A 20,003-nucleotide genomic window follows, 5' to 3' on the forward strand; every position below is an offset into this window, starting at 1 on the left:
TTCAGGCCCTGAGTCCAAGGCCCAGGACTGGCCAAAAAAAAAAAAAAAAACGAGGGACCAGAGTTGTTTTTGGGAAGATGAGGCAGGATAAACTAGAGGCATGCAAAACAGAGGTACACAGACTGGACTTATGAGAAATGGTGACAGGCCTTTGGTTACTACTTTGGGCCCTATTGGCCCATGTCTTATCTCTATATCATCCCCTAGACATGCAAGCCATTGAAATGGACAGAATGGAGCCATGATTGGCTCCCAAGGTACCAAAAAGAAAAAGGGGGAAATGAAGTGCCTGACTTTGAAGTCAGGCCCCATTTTACCACGTGAACCCCATTTTACCACGTGAACCCCACTTTACCACGTTAACCTGAGATAAGCAGGCCCTGTAAGCAGACCCAGGACAAGCCCATTAGGGCCCAGTTGGTCTAGAACTCTAACCGCTGGGAATGCTTAACTCTAACCACCCCTAGAATTGAACCCTGAGCCAATCAGATTTGTACCTGTATCCTAATCTTGCTTGCTTGAACACCTGATTGTTGTAACCTTGTTCTTTGCCTTTATAAGCCCTGTGTAATCACAGCTCAGGGCTCCCTCCTAACCTCCTCTGTGTCAGTGGGTAGGACAAGGCCCGAGTTGCAGCTCGCTTAAATAAAGCCTTGCCTTGCTTTTGCATTTCGGAATGTCTGAGTCTCGGTGGTCTTCTTGGTGGTGGTTTCGCGACTTGGCACAACAACATGACTTTTTTCAAATGATATCCTTTGTCAGTTTTCTGAGCACACTAATGGTTTGAGGCCAGTAAGCAAGGTCAGATGAAGAACACTGCTCTTGCTCTTTTTTCTCCCCCCCCCCTTGTGTTAGTTCTGAGCTTATGAAATACTGCAAGGGTTAAATACAGTTTCTAAATTGCTTGCTGCCATTCATCTTATATTCTCTAGTCTATCCTGACTTATTTTCCTCTAAAACGACTTGGTCATTTAACCTTAAGGGAAGTTGATGGGTGAAGATTAGTCTCCTGTATTTGCTTTAAGCTAAGTTTTTGATATTTGTTTATTTTTTTAAACACATGGCTACCATTTACCATGCTTCATTTTTCCTAGTCTATCCCGTCTCACTCTCACTTGGCTTTTTCATTCAAGGCTGCTACTACTTGAGCCACAGCCCTGCTTCCAGCTTTTTGAGGGTTAATGGAGAAAAGAACCTCATAGACTTTCCTGCCCCAGATGATTTCAAACCAGAATCATCAGATCTCAGCCTCCTGAGTTGCTAGAATGATAGGCATGAGCCACCACCAGTCAGCACCTGGCTCTCCATCATCATTATCCCAACCTAGTTCCCAAGCACCTCCAGACATTGCCCTGTCATGCAGCTCTTGTCCAGTTCCTCCCCTTGGCAGAGGACATTTTTGGCACAGGCCTTCCTAAGGCACTGCTAGTCAAATGCTCAAGGAATACACACACTGAATGAGGAGCTAATTCTAAACTCATGTTTGGCTTCTAGAACCAAAGATGGTACTGATCTCAGTTTTGTTCTTTGATGCTAGTACTAGAGCTCAAATTCATAGCCTTGGGTACTTTTCTTTTGTTTTTTACTGCTCATGGCTGGCAATCCACCACTTGAGTCACACATCAACTTGCTGGGGTTTTGCAGGTTAATGAAGATAATAGTCTCCCAGATTTTCCTGTTGAGCTGGCTTCAAACAAGCCATGATCCTCAGATCTCAGCCTCCTGAGTAACTAGGTTGGCATGGGTGAGCCACCAGTAGCCAGCTTGTTGCTTTATTTGGCTTTGCTTTGACAGGATCTTGCTAAGCTGGCTTTGAATGTGTGATTCTCCTGCATCAGCCTCCTGCCCACTGAGATTCTAAGTACCCCAAAACACTGATCTCAGAGTCTTGAAATCATCTCTATTAGAGGCCTGGCCTTAAACTGTTAGTTCTCCTTCCTCTGCCTCCCAAGTAGCTGAGATTACAGGTGTGCATCACTGCACCAGGATAACTTTGGCTTCTTGCCATTCAGCCCTTGCTTTCCTACCTCATGTATGTGACCTGAAACATGTTACTTCTTCATTCTGAGCCTGTATTTCTAAGCAACAAAATAGAAATAGGTGCCAATTAAATCACTACTGTAAAGCATCCATGAGACATAATGGGAGGAGGACATGAATTAGCACCAAATTATCACCAGAGAACAATGGGAAAAGACTAGATTAGTATAAAATCATCAAAAAATGCATCCAAGAACCAATAAGAGAATGAAAATGTGACTGACTAGAATCTAAAAGTTAAAAAAGCAAGCCCAGCTTCAAGCTTTATTTTCCCAAACAGTACCTCTGGGAAAAATTTAAGACCAGAATCTACTCGAAGTGGGGACTATCGATGAGGATTGAGCTCTAAGCTGAGGTCCCAAGTCCTACCCCTAATGTCTACATTGAGCTTTCAGGGATCTATCTCTTCCACAGACTGCCAGATAAAATAGAACTCCTGAAAGAAGCCAGGGGGAAACGGTCTTAACTTTGAAAACATAGAGGTAAGAGCTACACATGGCTTCTTGGAAACCAGGCAAGCAAGACTAGAATGCACTGCGGCATTTGAAGCACTGCAGAAAGAAAGCCCCCACCGACCTAGAATTCTTCCCTACTCCCCCATGAAATGATATCTCAAATGAGAAGGAAAGCCAGCTCATGCTTATAATCCTAGCTACTCCGGAGTTTGAGATCTGAGGATCACAATTCAAAGGTAGTCCAGGCAGGAAAGTGCATGAAAATTTTAAATCTCTAATTAACCAGAGAGAGGGGGGATGGAAGGAAGGAAGGAAAAAGAGAGAAAGAAAGAGAGACAGAAGAAAGAAAGAAAGAAAGAAAGAAAGAAAGAAAGAAAGAAAGAAAGAAAGAAGAGAAAGAAAAGGAAGGAAGGAAGGAAGGAAGGAAGGAAGGAAGGAAGGAAGGAAGGAAGGAAGGAAGGAAGGAAGGAAGGAAGGAAAAAGAAAGAAAAAGCCAGAAACCAGGCTGTGGTGGCTCACACCTGTCGTCCTAGCTACTCAGGAGGCTGAGGTCTAAGGATGGCAGTTTGAAGCCTGCCCCAGCAGAAAGTCCCCATGAGACTCTTATCTCCAATAAACCACTCAAAAACCAGAAGTGAAGCTGTGGCTCAAGTGGTAGAGCACAGCCTTGAGGCAAAAGAGCTCAGGGACAGTGCCCAGGTCCTGAGTTCAAACCCCAGGACTGACTAAAAAAAATCCAGAAGTGGAGCTGTGGCTCAATGGGTAAAACACTAGCCTTGAGAAAGAAAACTCAGGGAGTGTGAGCAGGCTCTGAGTTCAAGTCCTAGGATGTGCATGTGCCCAGGCGCGCGCGCATGCGCACGCGCACCGCGCGCACACACACACGGCAAAAGCATCTGAAGATGAACAAGTTAAAAGAAAAACTTTGACATTATTTTTATTCATAATTGAACTAACAAATAACATTTTGTTGTCCAAAATGTAACTGTATCAGATTCAGTGCAGTCCTTATGTGTGTCTACATGGGTGTCATGCCCATGTTGCAAGAAGACCCCCAAGAAGACCACTGAGAGCCAGACGTTCTGAAATGCAAAAGCAAGGCTTTATTCAGACGAGCTGCAACTCGGGCCTCATCCTACCCACCGACACAGTGGAGGTTAGGAGGAAGGCACTGAGCTGAGATTTCACAGGCTTATAAAGGCTAAAACCAAAGTTACAGCAATCAGGTGTTCGAGCAAGATTAGGATACGGGTACAAATCTGATTGGCTCAGGGCTCAAGACATTCTGGGGTGGTTAGAGTTAAGCATTCCCAGGCGGTTAGAGTTAAGCACGGAGTTTCCTGACCAGCTGGGCCCTAATAAGCTTGTCCTGCTAGCCGGGATAATTGGCCTGGGTTACTCATAGTTTAAACAGACAACAAAATGCGGCTGCCTGAAAATGGGGTTTACTTTACCTCTTCAGTGTGAAGTGCCAGACTTTGAAGTCAGGTCCCACTTTACCACGTGAACCCCACTTTACCACGTGAACCTGAGATAAGCAGGCCCTGTAAGCAGACCCAGGACAAGCCCATTAGGGCCCAGTTGGTCTAGAACTCTAACCGCTGGGAATGCTTAACTCTGACCACCCCTAGAATGCCTCGAACCCTGAGCCAATCAAATTTGTACCTGTGCCCTAATATTGCTTGCTTGAACACATGATTGTTGTAACTTTGTTTTTTTTTGTTTTTTTTTTGCCTTTATAAGCCCTGTGTAATCGTAGCTCGGGGCTCCCTCCTAACCTCCGCTGTGTCGGTGGGTAGGACAAGGCCCGAGTTGCAGCTCGCTTAAATAAAGCCTTGCCTTGCTTTTGCATTTCAGAACATCTGAGTCTCAGTGGTCTTCTTGGGGGTGGTTTCGTGACTTGGCATAACAAGTGGGTATGTGTGGATATTTTATATAATGAACTTAATGACTTCAATGACACAAAGGACAGGAACAAAGGATATGAAATGTTTTGTTACTATATTCTAACTCACACATCTATCATTAGTATTTGAAAGTAGACTTGGATTAGTTGCAAATGTACATTGCAAACTCCAAGAGAATTACTAAAAGAGGTAAGCAAAAAATAAATAGAATTAAAGTGCTATGGAAGGAGAGAATGTAAAATTATATAAAATGCTCAATTGCAATCACAAAAGGAAGCAGAAAAGGGGTGGAAGAATAAGGACAAGAAGTAGAAAACAGTCATCAATGGGGTAGAAACAAATCAACTCTAACCATAATCACTTTAAACATTGATAGTCTAAATGAGCTAATTAAAAAGCAAAGATTGTCAGAGTGGATAAAAAACAAAACTGCCTGCATGAAAAATACTTCAAATATAAAAACAAACACAGATTAAAATAAAAAGATGAGCCAGGTGCTAGTGGCTCACGCCTGTCATCCTAGCTACTCAAGAGGCTGAGATCTGAGGATCACAGTTCAAAGTCAGTGCAGGCAGGAAAGTCTGTGAGACTCTTATGTCCAATGAATCACCAGAAAATGGGAAGGGATGCTGTGGCCCACAATGATTGAGCACTAGCCTTGAGCACAAAAGCTCATTGACAGTATCCAGGCCCCATGACCACCACCACCATCAACAACAAAAGAGATGGCAAAAAGAAAGTCAGAAATAAATGGTAATAGATATAGGTATACTATGATAACACTAAACAAATTAAAATTGGGATTGCTGCATGAATTACAGGCAGAGCAGACTTAAGAGCAAGAAGAGTTCACAGGTAGAAAAGGAAACATTACATAATGTTAAAGGTATCAACACTCTAAGAAGATAACAAGAATTTTTAAGCAACCAGGCACTGGTGGCTCACGCCTGTAATATCCTAGCTATTCAGGAGGCTGAGATCTGAGGATCACAGTTCTAAGACAGCCCGGGGAAGGTAAGTCCATGAGACTCTTATCTCCAATGAACCACCAGAAACAGGAAGTGGCGCTGTGGCTCAAAATGGTAGAGCACTAGCCTTGTGCAAAAGGGCTCAGGGACAGCGCCCAGAGTTCAAGCCTCAAAATTTTTTTTTAACAAAGGATCCTTAAAGTGTATATACCTACCAACAGTCTGAAAATACATAAGGCAAAATCTAATAGGACTGCAACTAGGAATAAATGAATCCAAGGCACAAAACTGAAGGTATCTCAGCTCATTTCTCCCCCAACTAGTCTGAGCCATGGAAGCAGTTAGGATAATATGATAACTGACTATTTCAATTATTAGGTCAACTCAAAGCACATCTCACTTAGGCAGAGGATTTTACACTAGTGGTCAGATTAGTTTCCCCAAATTTCCTCATTCATCATGTCTGGCTTGGCATAGCTGTAGTTGGTTATGAAGTGCCAGACTTTGAAGTCAGGCCCCATTTTACCACATGAACCCCATTTTACCATGTGAACCCCATTTTAGAATTGAACCCTAAGCCAATCAGATTTGTACCTGTGTCCTAATCTTGCTTGCTTGAACACCTGATTGTTGTAACCTTGTTCTTTGCCTTTATAAGCCCTGTGTAATCACAGCTCGGGGCTCCCTCCTAACCTCCTCTGTGTCAGTGGGTAGGACGAGGCCCGAGTTGCAGCTCACTTAATAAAGCCTTGCCTTGCTTTTGCATTTCAGAATGTCTGAGTCTCGGTGGTCTTCTTGGTGGTGGTCTTGCGACTTGGCACAACACTTGGGGTTTCGTCCGGGATGGCCCCAGAGACCCCTGAGGCCCCAGACTCCGAAGGTAAGAAAATAGGGCTGTTCATTCTGTGTGTCTGTGTCTGTGTGATTTGTAGTTTTGTTTTCTGTTTAGGCCAGCCGCTTGAATCTGAACCTGTAGGTAGTGAAGGACCAGCCGGAGTGGACACGCTCGTATGGGCAGTCCTGGAGGACTTGGGGCACACCTCAAGCCCTCCACAGGGGGCTCAGGCTTCCCACTACCACCCTGAACCTGAAGGACTGGACCGGGAGGCCCTTCTAACGGGCGCCCGTCTAGTCCACTCTATATTCGGGGTTGTCTGGTCCACTCCTACACAGGAACAGGAGAGAGAGAGCCTCAAGACTGTGTGGTCTGCCCCCTCACAGGGGCAGGAGAGACTCAGTGAGACTGTGTGGTCTGCCCCCTCACAGGGGCAGGAGAGGCACAGTGAGACTGTGTGGTCTGCCCTCTCACAGGGGCAGGAGAGACTCAGTGAGACTGTGTGGTCTGCCCCCTCCCAGGGGCAGGAGAAACTCAGTGAGACTGTGTGGTCTGCCCCCTCACAGGGGCAGGAGAGACACAGTGAGACTGTGTGGTCTGCCTCCTCACAGGGGCAAGAGAGACACAGTCGAACCTGTAAGCCACAGCTCCCTAAGTCTGTCTGTAAGTGTTGTCTGGTCTTTGTGCCTGTGATTATTTTAGTGTGTTTCTTTCTTGCGCTGTGCCTGACTGACAAACGGATGATGGGAAACGTTCCTTCCACTCCCCTGGACTTGACTTTAGCTCACTGGAAAGAGGTACAGGTGACAACCCACAATCAGTCAATCAGTGAGAGTGTCCGCAAAAAAGAACTCTAGGGGGACCCCCCACCCAGCCTTCTTAAGCAGAAAATTGTTTGGTGCGCTAAAATGTTTTACTAAGACTAAAAATGTTTTACTAAAACTATCAAGCCCTGGAAAATGAGGCTGGAGAATGCTAAAACCATTTGTTAAAGGTTTTGTCTTAAAATGTACAGCCGATGCTTATTCTGCATGCTTTAACATCTTTTGAAAATGTATGTGTATGTGCATGTGTGAGTGTGAACATGTTCAAGACTACAGTATGATGCAAAACTAAGTTTAAGTTTAAAGTCAAAGGGTCATCAAGTTTGGGCATTACCAAATGCTTTAAAGGATTTCTCAGGGTTCTTTAATTAAAATAAAAAAAAATCAGAGCTAAGTACTCAAAGCTCTGACTGGCAGTGAGAATTTTAAGCTGATACATCTGTTCAGGAAAAAAAGCTTGTAGACCTGAAATTGTGTCCTTATTGAGATCTGTTAAAGGCCTGCAAAGGTAACTTTTTAGGTCATCAGAGATCAGTTCCCCAGCCAGTCAGGAAAATGCTTTTACAAACTAGAATGTTAAAAGGCACAAATTTTAAACCTGAAATCACCCATCTGGGCTTCATATTAAAAGAGAGTAAGTGTTGGCTGTCAGATGCACGTAGACTGTGCTGAAAATCCCTGTGCTTAAATCAGCCAGACAAGTGAGAGTTCCTGGGAACAGACGTTAGTAGACCCAGGGCCACGAGCTTTGCCTCCTGTGCCCCAGTATTCCCAAGAAGACTTGGAGTGGATAAAGAAAATTCCCATGGCCCACAAAATCCCTGGACAGAGAAGGAAACAATGACTGGTGGAAAACTTGTCAAGGGAAACTTATCCTGCCACAAGGGCTGGGTAAGGGGATCCTTAAGAGAATCCACTGAGCTTCTCACATGGGAACCCGAAAAATGCAGGACTTGCTCTGACAAACCAAAGTGAAAATTAGACAAGGAGATCAACTTATTGAAGATATTGTTAAAAATTGCAAGGCCTGTCAGCTTGCCAATGCCCCCAATCAACAGATTACTAAAGGAGCTCGCCTCTGTGGGAATAGGCCAGGCATGTATTGGGAAGTAGATTTCACAGAAATTACAAATATTTGCTAGTTTTTGTAGATACCTTTTCAGGATGGGTTGAAGCATATCCAACAAAGCATGAGACTGCGAATGTAGTGGCTAAGAAGATCCTGGAAGAAATCCTACCCAGGTATGGCTTCCCACCCACCATTGGGTCAGACAACGGACAGGCTTTCATCTCAAAAGTAAGTCAGGGAATAGCCGCAGCACTGGGGACGGATTGGAAATTGCATTGTGCTTATAGACTCCAGAGTTCAGGACAGGTAGAGAAAATGAATCAGACTCTAAAAGAAACCTTAACTAAACTGGCCTTAGAGACTGGCGCAAACTGGGTGTCACTCCTTCCTTTTGCTCTGCTTAGAGTAAGAAATTCTCCCTCTCAGCTTGGCTTTACTCCTTTTGAAATAATGTACAGGTACCCCCTGCCCATTATCCCTAGCCTTCAGACTGAATTGCTTGCTGATTTGGATGATGCTGAATTTTTGTGTAAACTCGATTATTTGCAGCTCGTGCACAAGAATGTGACCCCAGCTTAAGGCATTATATGATTCTGCTTCTGTCCCTTCCCCCCATTTATTCAGACCAGGGGACTGAAATCCTTAGAACCACAGTGGAAGGAACCCTAGACAGCATTGCCACTTGGGTTTATTGCTTCCACGCCAGGCCAGCTGACCCCTTTGCCCTGGATGACAACTACCGTGGTGGAACATGGGAGGTCTCCAAGCACCCAACTCAGCCGCTTCACCTTCACCTCAAGAAAAGAAAGTTAGACTGAATATTGTTATAATTTTCTTTTTGCCTTCTTTCCTTACTACCCTGGCTAATGTTGATGTTATTTTGGCAGCTCACTCCAAAGTGAGGTGACACCCTTATTTTAGGTAGTTTTGGGCTTGCTCAGGAATACGGGTATAGCCACCCAACCCTTAGAGCACAGCTGAGAAGTTTATGTATTATTTTGTTGCTTACATTTGGATACTAAACACTATACAGCTAATGGTAAGTCTGTATAGCTGAAAGTTAATTTTCAGTTTGCAGTAATCCTGCAGTCCCTTGGTAAAGTAGACTAAGGTTATAGGTTCCTGGCTAGATAAGGTCAACGCCCTGAGTCAGCCTGAAGAAGTTACAGAAGATGGATGATCTTCACCCATCAGCCCCCCTTTAAAACCGAGGGACCAGAGTTGTTTTTGGGAAGATGAGGCAGGATAAACTAGAGGCATGCAAAACAGAGATACAGAGACTACTCTTGTAAGAAATGGTGACAGGCCCTTTGGTTACTACACTGGGCCCTATTGGCCCATGCCTTACCTCTATATCATCCCCTAGACATGCAAGCCATTGAAATGGACAGAATGGAGCCATGATTGGCTCCCAAGGTACCAAAAAGAAAAAGGGGGAAATGAAGTGCCAGACTTTGAAGTCAGGCCCCATTTTACTACGTGAACCCCATTTTACCACATGAACCCCATTTTAGAATTGAACCCTGAGCCTATCATATTTGTACCTGTGTCCTAATCTTGCTTGCTTGAACACCTGATTGTTGTAACCTTGTTCTTTGCCTCTATAAGCCCTGTGTAATCACAGCTCGGGGCTCCCTCCTAACCTCCGCTGTGTTGGTGAGTAGGATGAGGCCCGAGTTGCAGCTCACTTAATACAGCCTTGCCTTGCTTTTGCATTTCGGAATTTCTGAGTCTCGGTAGTCTTCTTGGTGGTGGTCTTGCGACATGGCACAACAGTTAGGGGTTTGTGCAAATGGGTGCTGATGCTCTGTCCACCTGCTGGCCACATCTGAGCATCCAGGGGCAGAGGACAAGCTTGGACCTGTGACTCTTGCAGAGCGAGTGGGGTGATGCACGGATGCCCCCCCCACCATCCTGCTTTCCTGCCCTGCCTCCTTCCCTCCACTCCTCTCTTCCTTGTGTCTATTCTTGCCCTGCACTAGGATGTCCATTGTTTTCAGACACACATCAAGCTGGGCTCCGCAGATAAAAAGAAGGGGTGATTTCCAGAGGACATACTGGATTAAAGGAGGTGTTCGGGGACCAAACAGACCATCCACAGGGCACACTCCCGATGACAAAGCTACACCCCTGCAGCAGCCATTGGCCCCTCCCCTACAGAGTGGGACTCTACATCCCTGTTGTTCTTAGATCAGAAATCAAGATCCCTGATGCCACCACTGCCATGATCAATGAACCCAGAAGGAATGACGATTCTCCATGTCCTTCAGCTTGTGACCTGTGGGGTCAGACACCAGATGCATGACCCCCTGCAGCAGAGTGCCCAGGGACCAGAGGTCCAGTGCCAAGGAGAGGGCAATGTATCTGGCCTCAGTTTCCTCAACTGTAAAATGGGAGTGCAGGTCAAGTAGTATATTGCCAGTCAGAAAGGTTTGGAACCAGAACTGTTCACAATTTCAGAGGCTTCAGGTTTGAATATTTGCATAATGAGACACCTTAAAAACAGGATCCCCAAGTCCAAACACAAATTGCATGAGAGTTTCATGTGTTCTTCATTTACATAATCGAGTTAATTTTTTTAACCAGTCGTGGGGCTTGAACTCAGGGCCTGGACGCTGTCCCTGGCGCATTTTTGCTCAAGGCTAGCACTCTACCACTTGAGCCACAGCACCACTTTCGGGTTTTTCTGTGTATGTGGTGCTGAGGAATTGAACCCAGGGTTTTGTGCATGATAGGCAAGCACTCTACCACTAAGCCACCTTCCAGCACCAATTGAGTTCATTTTATACGATTTCTTTTTGTCTTCCTCCATTTGTTGGTGTTTGAGACAGGATTTCAGGTCATAGCTCAAGAGGTACTGCACTCCTCCATTCCCCTGCTTCAGCCTCCCACATGAGAGGATTACACATAATGACTCACACCTGTAAAGCCAACTATTTAGGAGGCAGAAGTAGGTGGATCATGTGTCAAAACCAGCCCAGGTTAAAGAAAAAGGAGTTCGTGAGACCCAACCTCAAAGAATAAGCTAGGTATACTAACATGTCCATGAGAGCTATGTGGCAAGCCGAAGAGGATTGGTGTCCCAAGCTAGCTCAGGCAAAAACACAAGGCTGTATCTGAAAAACAACTGAAAACCAATAGGGTTACAGTTATAGCTCAAATGATAGAGTGCTTCCTTATTAGGCAAAAGGTGCTGAGTTCAAACCCCAGCACCAACAATAATAATAAAAAGTTACATACATGAAGAAAATTTTCATGGCATGTACTTTTCCACTGCATAGTGTTTGCCAAGTCGCAAGATGACCACCTAGAAGGCCACCGAGACTCAGACGTTCCAAAATGCAAAAGCAAGGCAAGGCTTTATTTAAGTGAGCTGCAACTCGGGCCTCGTTCTACCCACCGACACAGCGGAGGTTAGGAGGAACCCTCGAGCTGTGATTACACAGGGCTTATAAAGGCAAAAACAAAGTTACAGCAATCAGGTGTTCAAGCAAGCAAGATTAGGACACAGGTACAAATCTGATTGGCTCAGGGATCGAGGCATAGGGCTTGAGGCATTCTAGGGGTGGTTAGAGTTAAGCATTCCCAGCAGTTAGAGTTCTTGACCAGCTGGGCCCTAATAAGCTTGCCCTGGGTCTGCTCACAGGGCCTGCTTATCTCAGGTTCACGTGGTAAAGGGAGGCCTGACTTCAAAGTCTGGCACTTCATTTCCTCCTTTATTCTTTGGTACCTTGGGAGCCAATTATGGCTCCATTCTGTCCATTTCAATGGCTTGCCTGTCTAGGGAATGATATAGAGATAAGGCATGGGCCAATAGGGCCCAAAGTAGTAACCAAAAACAACTCTGGTCCCTTGGTTTTAAGGGAGGACTGATGGGTGAAGATCATCCATCTTCTATAGCTTCTTCAGGCTGACTGAGGGGCATTGAACTTACCTAGCCAGGAACCTATAACCTTAGTCTAATTTGCCAAGGGACTGCAGGATTACTTCAAACTGGAAATTAATTTTCAGCTATAGATTAACATTAGCTGTATAGTGTTTAGTATCCAAATGTAAACAACAAGATAATACATAAACTTCTCAGCTGTGCTCTAAGGGTCGGGTGGCTATGCCCATATTCCTCAGCAAGCCCAAAACTACCAATGCCTTCTTGCATGGAACTTTACAGGACTCCTGCTAGTTGCTAAAATAAGGGGGTCACCTCACTTTGGAGTGAGCTGCCAAAATAACATCAACATTAGCCAGGGTAGCAAGGAAAGAAGGCCAAAAGAAAATTATAACAATATTCAGTCTAACTTTCTTTTCTTGAGGCAAAGGTGAAGTGCCTGAGTCAGGTGCTTGGAGACCTCCCATGTTCGAACACGGTAGTCGTCATCCAGAGCAAAGGAGTCAGCTGGCCTGGCGTGGAAGCAATGAACCAAAGTGGCGATGCTGTCTACCTTGAGGGCAGAGCGAGTAGTCAGTAGCACTACGTAGGGTCCCTTCCACCGTGGTTCTAAGGATTTGGGATTATGCCTCCGGACAAACAGCCAGTCCCCTGGTCTGAATAAATGGGGGGTAGGGACAGAAGCAGAATCATATAATGCCTTAAGTTGGGGCCACATATTCTTGTGCACAAGCTGCAAATAATCAAGTTTACATAAAAATTAAGCATGATCCAAATCAGCAAGCAATTCAGTCTGAAGGCTAAAGCCAAACTGATAGGGAGAATTTCTTCCTCTAAGCAGAGCAAAAGGAAGGAGTGACACCCAGTCCACGCCAGTCTCTAAGGCCAATTTAGTTAAGGTCTCTTTTAGAGTCTGATTCATTCTCTCTACCTGTCCTGAACTCCGGGGTCTATAAGCACAATGCAATTTCCACTCCGTCCCCAGTGCAGCGGCTATTCCCTGACTTACTTTTGAGACAAAGGCCAGTCCAATGTCCGACCCAATGGTGGATGGGAAGCCATACCTGGGTAGGATTTCTTCCAGGATCTTATTAGCCACTACATTCGCAGTCTCATGCTTTGTTGGATATGCTTCAACCCATCCTGAAAAGGTGTCTACAAAAACTAGCAAATGTTTGTATCCAAATTTTCCAGGTTTAATTTCTGTGAAATCTACTTCCCAATACATGCCTGGCCTATCCCCACGGAGGCAAGCTCCTTTAGTAACTTGTTGATTGGGGGCATTGGTAAGCTGACAGACCTTGCAATTTTTAACAATATCTTCAATCTTCTCCTTGTCTAATTTTCATTTTGGAGTGTCGGAGCAAGTCCTACATACTTCGGGTTCCCATGTGAGAAGCTCGGTGGATTCTCCTAAGGATCCCCTTACACAGCCCTTGTGGCAAGATAACTTTCCCTTCACAAGTTTTCCACCAGTCATTGTTTCCTTCTCTGTTCAGGGTTTTGTGGGCCATGGAAATTTTCTTTATCCACTCCAAGTCTTCTTGGGAATACTGGGGCACAGGAGGCAAAGCTCAGGGCCCTGGGTCTACTAGAGTCAATACCTCTGTTCATACAGAAGCTTGACCATCTCAGCAAACCCAGGTATCCACAGCCAACAAAAGCCTGCTGTTGCTGTTCCCAGGAACTCTGACTTGTCTGGCTGATTTAGGCACAGGGATTTTCAGCAGTCTCTCTACGTGCATCTGACAGCCAATGCTTGCCCTCTCTTAATATGAAGCCCAGATAGGTGAGTTCAGGTCTACAAATTTGTGCCTTTTAAAATTCTAGTTTGTAAAAGCTTTTTCCTGGCTGGCTGGGGAACTGATCTCTGATGACCTTTGCAGGCCTTTAACAGATCTCAATAAGGACACAATCTCAGGTCTACAAGCTTTCTTTCCTGAACAGATGTATCAGCTTAAAATTCTCACTGCCAGTCAGAGCTTTGAGTAGATGCGAGGATTGGGATTTTAAACTCTCCTCTCATTTGACAAACATACCTGTACTACCCACTATCACAGATGACTGGCAAGTTCCTGCCCAGTAGACAAACATGGGCATTAGAAAGGCATGCTTACGAACTATGCTTCTAGGACTTCCCGGCTTTGATTAACTTTTGAAAGGGGAAACAGGAATGACTCTAGGATCTGACACCATCTCTGCCATCCAACCAGTGGCTTACTGCCTCTGGATGCTCTACCACTTTTGTCCCAGGAGGAGTGACTTTTCACTGGACTTGGACTCAGGGCCTGAGTGCTGTCCCTCAGCTCTCCAGCTCAAGACTAGCACCCTACCACTTTGAGTTCCACACAACTCCGTTCCCAGCACTCTGCTGGCTGATTAGAGACAAGTCTCTCACAGGGACCTTTCTCTGCCCAGGCTGGCTTCAAACTGCAGATTTCAGATCAGTGAGTCTTACAAGAGGCCACTTTACTCCAATTAAAGCAACAAGGTGGTCCACACAGAAGTAGTTTTTAAGCATACTCTTACCTGGAACTTATTAAGGGCCAGTATTAAATCTCAACAAACTTGTAGGAATCACCTGTGCTTCTCTGTGGGCCTGCTGGAAACTGTTACAAAAAACCTACAAAGAAGCTGGAATGGCAATTAAACATTTTGGTAGCCATAATTCTCCTTTTCTCACTTTGCAATAACCATTTAGGACAATTTTACTTCCAAATTTCTGACACTTAGCTCTGATTTTTTTTAATTAAACATTTTTTAACTATAGTTTCTCTTTAAAACAATGCAATAATCCTTTAAAGCATTTGGTAATGCCCAAACTTGATGACCATTTGAATTTAAACTCACTCAATTCTACATCATACTAACAGTCTTGAACATGTTCACACTCACACATGCACACACACATACATATTCAAAAGATCTTAAAGCGCGCAAAATAAATATTGGCTGTACATTTTCCAGTGGCAGGAGATATTTTTTTGCCAATCTTACTCCTGCAACACCCAAATTTTAAGACAAAACCTTTGACAAATGATTTTAGCATTCTCCAGCCTCATTTTCCAGGGCTTGATAGTCTTAGTAAAATATTTTTAGTCTTAGTAAAACATTTTAGCACACCAAATAATTTTCTGCTTAAGAAGCTGGGTGGGGGTCCCCCCAGAGTTCTTTTTGTGGACACTCACACTCTGATTGTGAACCGTCGCCTGTACATCTTTCCAATGCGCTATGCAGGTTTGACACATAAGAGACTGTCAGACTTAAAAACAGAGACGACAGCGCTGAGCAGTGCGGTCACTCCCTGCCACCTGCAGATGGCTTGGGCTGGCCCCGTGTCTGCCCCTGTTGGCAGCTGCGGGCCATGACTCGGGGCCAACGCCTCCGTGCCCTGGGCTGCCGGCTCCAGGACCGGTTGGGACCCTCCAGAGCGGAGGGCACAGCTGAAACATTTTCCTCAGAGTCCTCTTGTAACTGGGGTGGGGACTATGGAGGGGGAAACATTTCCTCCTCACATTTCCTCCTCCACACTTCCTCCCTGGAGGACAGGTGGGCACTATTTCTTCTCTTCCCTCTTGGTTTCTCTCTTGTCACCCTGTGTCTTTTGAGTGAATATTGGGGTAGGGGAAGGAGTGGAGAAGGGAGTTGGTAAAAAAGGCCGAACCCAAGCTGGAGTGTCCCTGTCAACTAGTTCCCTCCAGGTGTCTGTATAAGGAATCTGGTCTAGATAGCCTGAATGAGGGGCGTCGATTAGGCTTTGTACAGTCCTGATCTTAACTATGTCAAAGCTCCCCTCAGGTGGCCAATTAGCTCTCTCAAGGATGGGCCATTCTGACTTGCACAGGGTGATTTTCCTCCTTAAGGGCCCCAACTCGGTTCTGAGCTATCTCCTTGACCTCCCTCCAGTGACCAAGAGTCAAATCTAGGGTGCTAGATGGAGGTCTCCAAGATAGAACGTTACCCAGAGCTCTGATCAGATGTTTAGTTCAAAAGGCTACAAAAAAACAAACAATTATAACACACAGGCCTGAGAACAAGAAAAGCTATGAGTTGGAGCTCTCCCAAATTGGCCCACAACCTCCTCCTGCAAGCTAGAAGCAGAAGGAGCGGACCTAAGTTGGCCCACAACCTCCCGCAAGGGTGCAGGAGGAGTGGACCCAAGTGGACCCAATTACAAGGTGGGCAGGTTGAGTCTCAGTTAGGAGGCCCTTCCAGTCAGTTCCGGCCAAAAACCAAACTGACTCGACAAGTATCAAGGCAGGGTTCCAGGGGTCCCCCTTTCAAGGGTGGAGAGTCTGGAGAGTCCCCCAGTCTCCCGAGGATTGCCGAGTAAGCGCGTCCGCTTCGACAACCCCTTCAAGAAATGAGCAAAAGCAAAACAGACAGACAAATTACAGGACAAGACAAATGAACAGCGCTGTTTCCTTACCTTCGGAGTCTGGGGTCTCGGGGGTCTCTGGGGTGATCCTGGACGAGCCCCCAAATGTTGTGCCAAGTCACGAGACGACCACCAAGAAGGCCACCGAGACTCAGATGTTCGGAAATGCAAAAGCAAGGCAAGGCTTTATTCAAGCGAGCTGCAACTTGGGCCTCATCCTACCCACCGACACAGTGGAGGTTAGGAGGAAGTCCCGAGCTGTGATTACACAGGGCTTATAAAGGCAAAAACAAAGTTACAGCAATCAGGTGTTCAAGCAAGCAAGATTAGGACACAGGTACAAACCTGATTGGCTCAGGGATCGAGGCATAGGGCTTGAGGCATTCTAGGGGTGGTTAGAGTTAAGCATTCCCAGCGGTTAGAGTTCTTGACCAGCTGGGCCCTAATAAGCTTGCCCTGGGTCTGCTCACAGGGCCTGCTTATCTCAGGTTCACGTGGTAAAGTGGGGTTCACGTGGTAAAGTGGGGCCTGACTTCAAAGTCTGGCACTTCACATAGATCATATCAGTGGCTCAGAAATTTTCAAAGCATTTCAAATTTGCAAGCTTCAGAATGGATGTACTCAGCCTACAGTAATATTAAGACTGGGTCCTTGTAGCCAGTGTGAAGAATAAAAATGGTGTGTGAACCTGCAATTCTAGCTACTCAGGAGGCTGAGATCTGAGGATCACAGTTTGAAGCCAACCCAGGCAGAAAAGTCTCCATGAGACTTTTATCTCCAATGAACCACCAGACAATCAGTAGTGACACTGTAAATCAAGTGGTAGAGCATTAGCCATGAGCACAAAGAGGCTCAGACACAGCACCTAGGCCCTGAGTTCAAGCCTGACAACTAACAAAAAAAATGGTGTGTGTATAAGCAAACCAGGCACTAGTGGCTTATGCCTGTCATCCTAGCTACTCAGGAGGCTGAAAGCTGAGGATCATGATTTGAGGCCAGCCCAGGCAAGCAATCCCATGAGACTCTTATCTCCAATTAACCAGCAAAAAGCCAGAAGTTGAGCATTTAGCTAAGAAGCCAAGTGAGAGCTTGAGGCCCTGAGTTCAAGCTCCAGTCCTGGAATGGAAGCTAAAGCTGGTTCCCTTAAGCATGAAACTCAGTTCTGAAGTATACTCATTCAGGCATCTGCCGACAACTTATTTTCTACTGCTCTGTGTCTCAATTTCCTCATCTAGACCATGGAAATCATTGTGATTTATTTCCACAAGGTGGCTGTAAGAATTCAAAAAGCCACACACTTAAAAGGTCCACGAACTATGCCTAGAGTACAATTTCAATCATAGTACATGGTAGTAATTTTTTTCCCAAGGCCCATTGTGGTCCCTGACAAACTGCAGATCATCTTGTTTTGGATGGAGACACTAATAACACACAACAGTGAAGGAGTGGTGAGGCCTAAGTGAGCTGATGAGACTGTTCATAGTCCCCACCTAGGCAGGCCAGGACCTTGATTTCACAGCTCATGGGGAATCCAGGGCCCTTTCTGGCTGCAGCTTCTCCTGGAGCTTCTGCTGAGCCTCCCATGGTCGCCGTCTTGGTTTGGCCTTCTCAAAATTTTTCACAGTATCTCCTGGATTTTAAACTCAAGGGAAATCCAGAGGGTAAAATATTGAAAATCTACCTGGTCTTCCACCATCTGGCCATTCTTTAGAAATGTGTGTGTGTGTGTGTGTGTGTGTGTGTCTGTGTGTCTGTGTGTGTGTCTGTGTGTGTGTTTCTGTGTGTGTCTGTGTGTGTGTGTCACACTCTCTGGTGGCTGGGGATCTCTGGACAGCTGGGGATCTATCACTTGACAAATACCTCCACTTCTGACTTTTTGCCTGTTAAATGGAGATAAGAGTCTCATAAATGTGTCAGACTAGCTTTGAACCACAATCCTCATGTCTCAGCCTATAAAGCAGCTAGAATTCCAGGTGTGACCGACAACCAGTGCCTAGCTTGTTCCTGCATCTGACTTTGCAAGTTTTTTCTTTTCTTCTTGACCACAATCATCCTGTCTGGGGAAGTGATTCTCAACCAGAAATGCCCTTTCCCCCCAGGTATTTTCATTGTCACAATCAGAGTGGGAAAGGAAAGAAAGTATTAATAACATTTTTTTAGATCAAACTCAAGGCTATTACTAAGCACCTTGCAATGCAAGGGTCTTTCCCCTACAATCTAGCTTTCTAGCCCAATAAACACTTTTTCAGGCCCAAATTTGGGAAGCTGTAAGTCCAGACATTCTTCTGAATAAAGTGGTGTGTATCTTCTTAGAGCACAAGAATATTTTTTTAAAAAGGCAGCTGGGCGCCAGTGGCTCACATCTGTAATCCTAGCTATTCAGGAGGCTGAACTCTAAGGATGGCAGTCTGAAGCCACCCAAGGCAGGAAATTCTTATCTCCAGTGAATCACAGAAAAAACCATAAGTGGTAATCTGGCTTAAGTGGGAGAGCTAGCTTTGAGCAAAAGAAGCTCAAGGACAGCACCAGGCCTAGAGTTCAAGCCCCAGGGCTAGGAGAAAAACAAATGCAAATCTCCTCCAACTCCTTGCATTTTGGTGTATCTTCTGATTCAATCCCCTCTGCACAATTATACAACATAATCTGACAGGGGAAAAAATCTATATAAATCCTTTTGTTGGTGGCAGTCATGGGCTTAAACTCTGGGCCTGGGCGTTGTCCCTAAGCTATTTTTGCTCAAGGCTAGCGCTCTACCACTTTAAAACACAACACCACTTCATTGGAGATAAAGAGACTCACAGACTTTCATGCCTAGGCTGGCTTTGAACCACAATCCTCAGAGCTCAGCCACCTGAGAAGCTGGGGTGAAAGGAGTGAGCCACCAGCAGCCAGCTATTTTGTTTTCTTTTAACTCATTTTTTAAAATTCTCTTGCATTCAACAACATATCCCAGGCACCTTTCCACTGTTCAACAAATGTAGATTTGTAACATCCTTTTTAAAAGCCTGTGTGGCATTCTGCAGTACAGATATAACACTTTATTTAGACAATCCCTTATTGATGGATATTTAGATCACTTCCAGTATTTTGCTGTTATAAACAATATCATGAGAGATATCCTTGTATATACATCTTACTAAACTTGTCTGAGTTAATCCTTAAGATAAATTCTAAGAATGGAATTTTTGGCCAAAGAATAACATAGTCTTTTCAGATGTTTGATACACAAATGCCAAGTTACCACTTGAATCAGAGTATTAATTTATACAGCCTCCACCCTAAGGCACAGCAATGCCCATCTCTCTGTCCCTCACTCCACACTGAATATTTTATCTTCTTCTGAAATGGAATTTTTTCCTTTAATTTTTTTAGCACTGGCAGAGAATAGCCAGGAATGTACAAAGTTAAATGTTGAAATCTCTTTTTCATATTTGACTCCTGGAGTTCAATAGATTCCTCTGGAATCTTTTCTCCCTTTGGCCCCTCTTTCTCTAAATGCCTCTCAACCAGGTCAAGGTAAACTAGAGGAGTTTGGCAAAGAGATTGGGGCCAGACACCAGTGGCTCACGCCTGTCATCCTAGCTACTCAGGAGGCTGAGATCTGAGGATCGTGGTTCAAAGCCAGCCTGGGCATGAAAATC

At 45.1% G+C, this 20,003-nt stretch overlaps 1 pseudogene; it reads left to right on the forward strand.

The window, feature by feature from the left end:
* Positions 1-20,003, forward strand: part of LOC125341767 — a 100,262-nt pseudogene that overhangs the window by 50,782 nt on the left and 29,477 nt on the right.

Source organism: Perognathus longimembris, chromosome 25 (genome assembly GCF_023159225.1).
Source record: "Perognathus longimembris pacificus isolate PPM17 chromosome 25, ASM2315922v1, whole genome shotgun sequence".
NCBI classification, from domain to species: Eukaryota; Metazoa; Chordata; class Mammalia; order Rodentia; family Heteromyidae; genus Perognathus; species Perognathus longimembris.